Below are 3,261 nucleotides of genomic sequence, written 5' to 3'. Positions count from 1 at the left end.
AAGCGGAGAACGGAGAAACTTAACGTCACAGCAGGCGTAACAACAGCCGGTGTTTCTCGTAAGGGTTTTCCCCGGGAAACAAACACAATACACACACTCGCGAGCTTTTCCCAGACCAGTCCGTACTACTTTGATTATTTGCTCTGCTAATAATCAATCAGATCGATGGATTCCAGAGAAGAGCTTTGAAGGCCTTTTTCTCAAAATGATGACTCGGTGACAGTCATTATATATTGTGACATATTTTGCTTAATATTTGGAGTACAACAACAATCCTGATATCATTAGAAAGCTACAGCAACTCAACTACATACAACTCAAAATGTGTCTTCGGGTCAATGCGACTGATTTCGATAGAGCAGTGCTTCTCAAAGTGTGGTCCGTGAGCGCCCCCTAGTGGTCCGTGAGTATATTGGTAACATTTCACATTTGAAATAAATAAATACATTTAAGTTTTCCGCACTCTCGCTGGAATATCTCCGCAATGGAGCGAGCTTAAGTTTCACTTTCGATTGCATGATATAGCCCAGCGCAACACCTTCGTCACACACGTTGCCACTTGTTTGTACCATTTTCAGGCGATTTGAAATCTGTTCTAGAAAAACGATGTGATTTTGGATATTTGTGGAGTTAGGTGGTCCGCGAGTGTTTTTTTATTGGTTAAGTGGTCCTTGGTATGAAACAGTTTGAGAAACACTGCGATAGAGCAAGTCACATATGTGCTTAGATTGAGTCTCCTTTCTTTGACTAATACTCACGTGTTCCTCCTTCAGACGCTCAGTTGGAGTACGGAGAAGACGTCGGGGTGACGGCGGTCGCTCTCTACGATTACCAAGCAGGTGAGACTGAACGCTGGGAGCAGATCAGAAAGAGTGCACTGGTCGTTGTTAGTCTTATTCTTTGCCCCTATAAATACTATTCTATTTATCTAATATATCATATTCCAATTAATTGTATATAGACTCTTCTTGCACTATTTATATTTTATTTTATTTGTATTTACTTACACTATTGTATCTGTTTTGTTGTGTTGCACTGTTGGAGGAGTCTGTAACCTAAGATTGTCATCGTCATGACTACACTGTAGCTATGTACGCATGACCAATAAAAGCCTTGAACCTTGAATCTGAAAAATACATTGAGTCCAAATGTCTTCCCGTTTCAGCCGGCGAGGACGAGATTTCCTTCGACCCCGACGACATCATCACAAACATCGAGATGATCGACGAGGGCTGGTGGCGAGGCGTCTGCGGAGGAGCGTACGGCCTCTTCCCCGCTAACTATGTGGAAGTGAGGCAGTGAGAGCAAGGAAGGAAACGAGGAAGGAGACGCCCCCTCTTCACACCTCTGTCTTCAACTCATCGTACTGCAATATCCATAATCTTTTGCTCCTTTGCCATCCTTCCACCTTTCCCCCTTTGGATGAGTTACCTTTACTCGATGCAAAGAGAATATATTAATAATGATCTGCTCAAAATGCAACATGTGAGTGATTCACCTCCTGCCTCACCGTTGCATTTTCAAGCTTATATTTTCATATTAGAGTCAAGGTATTGTTGCTTCTTCTTCACACACATCTACCGTTATGTAAGCAGTAGAAGGTTAAAGTGGGGGATTTAGATTATTCTCTATGCCGACATACTGTCCGTGGACCAAAACAACTGAAAACCCCCTTTTAGTGTGTCTGCGTAAAGTTAGCAGGAGTTTAAATTCCCTTTCTTATTAAACACTAAACTTCATTTAGTACAACTTCTTTCTCCTTTTCTTGCAACGTTATTATAAAATCATGATAATAAAGTTTCCTACTATGCTGAATTGTTAGCAAAATAATGGGGCCAAAATCACAAGCGTAACAGAAATATTTCGTACATAAAGTATTACTTTAATCATCTTCAAACATTATGTACGTACAGAGAGAACATGATTTATGGCGCTTTGAGAACAAATGTGTGTGTGTGTGTGTGTGTGTGTGTGTATGCTTGGGGGTGTTTCTTCATGTAATAATATGTTGAATTGTGAGAATTAAAGATTAGAAATGTATATGAGGCTGTTGTTTGGGTTTATTTTCTCCAAACACTTGTTAATTATTTCAGACTGTTTTGCAGTAGTGTAGCTTGAACGAGTATGTGTGTCTGAATGTGTGTGTGTGAGGGTTTCATGAAATTCATCTTCGGGGTTTTTATAATGGAAAAAAAAGTGACCTTTTCAAATGCATTATTTGTATTTTCTGTACTTCTGTTTGCTCGACACATCATTACCTGCTTGTTCTTTTTGTTTTGTTTCAATAAATAAATAATATGAATTATTCTTGCTTGTTTCTGCGGCCCTTATTTCAAGGATGAAAGTTGTTTTTTATAACAGCAAAAAGGGGAAACAAAAGTTATAGTTGGTAGAAAAAAAGCAATGGCATAGGACGTCTTAAAAAAAGTCATAGTATAGTAGGCCTATGTCGTAAAACAGTTATTAAAAGTCAAGGTCCAGTATGTCATGTAACCCTCCTATTGTCTTCGTGTTCCTCCCCTTACTTTGGTGTTCGTGGTCAAATTTGACCGGTCCTGTTTTAACTGCTATTACATTAACACAAAAACCATTAATCATCACCAAATTTCTTTGAACACCCTTTCAAACTGTACATATTGTATCAGTCTGATACAAAATGTAGTTTGAAAGTGTGTGTGTGTGTGTGTGTGTGATACTTGCCAACCCTCCCGATTTTCTCCCGATTTCTGCCAAAATCAGATTTCTCCCGATTTCTGACAAAATCAGATTTACTCAAGACTGTTTCCACTCGGACTTTAATACAGCTACACCATTGTTTGGTTTCCATGGTAGCGCGTCTCTTTAGCAGTGCGCGCAACTCAAAGTCTGAGAGGGTGAGGAAGTTGAAAACTGAACAAGAATCGACAACTCGACCCTCTGCTCACTCCTTTCCTGCATGCACATAAGCATGTAAATGTTAATCTACAGCTCCGGCGATCCACTAGCACCGGAGTCTCCAGCAGACGCAGCCATCCTCGACAACTACTGTAGCGTCACCTTGGATACGAGTCTAAACAACTCAAAGGGCGCTGACAGGGCGCCCTTTGAGCATCAGATCTGACGCTGATTGGCTGAAATTATGTTTCGGCGGCATAGTTTACAGATAGCAACAGTCAGCTTGTTGGCTGCTGCTGCTCTGGCTGAGGGCTCTTTCTTACCGCCCAGACGAGAGAGGGTAATGATACACGCTGTGGTCAGGCAGGAAACATGAGACTTATCAGT

General features: G+C 40.8%; 1 long non-coding RNA gene across 1 annotated transcript; it reads left to right on the top strand.

Annotated features, from left to right (window-relative positions):
- Window positions 1-730: 730 nt before the first annotated feature.
- LOC104942928 (uncharacterized) lies at window positions 731-2,307 on the top strand. Its single transcript, XR_798061.1, has 2 exons — window positions 731-839; window positions 1,166-2,307. It is a non-coding gene; the product is annotated as an uncharacterized lncRNA (long non-coding RNA).
- Window positions 2,308-3,261: the final 954 nt, after the last annotated feature.

This window comes from Notothenia coriiceps, unplaced genomic scaffold (assembly GCF_000735185.1).
Source record: "Notothenia coriiceps isolate Sejong01 unplaced genomic scaffold, NC01 NC01_scaffold00005454, whole genome shotgun sequence".
NCBI classification, from domain to species: Eukaryota; Metazoa; Chordata; class Actinopteri; order Perciformes; family Nototheniidae; genus Notothenia; species Notothenia coriiceps.
Note: the sequence above shows the minus strand (reverse complement) of the source record. Positions and strands in the feature narration are given on the sequence as shown.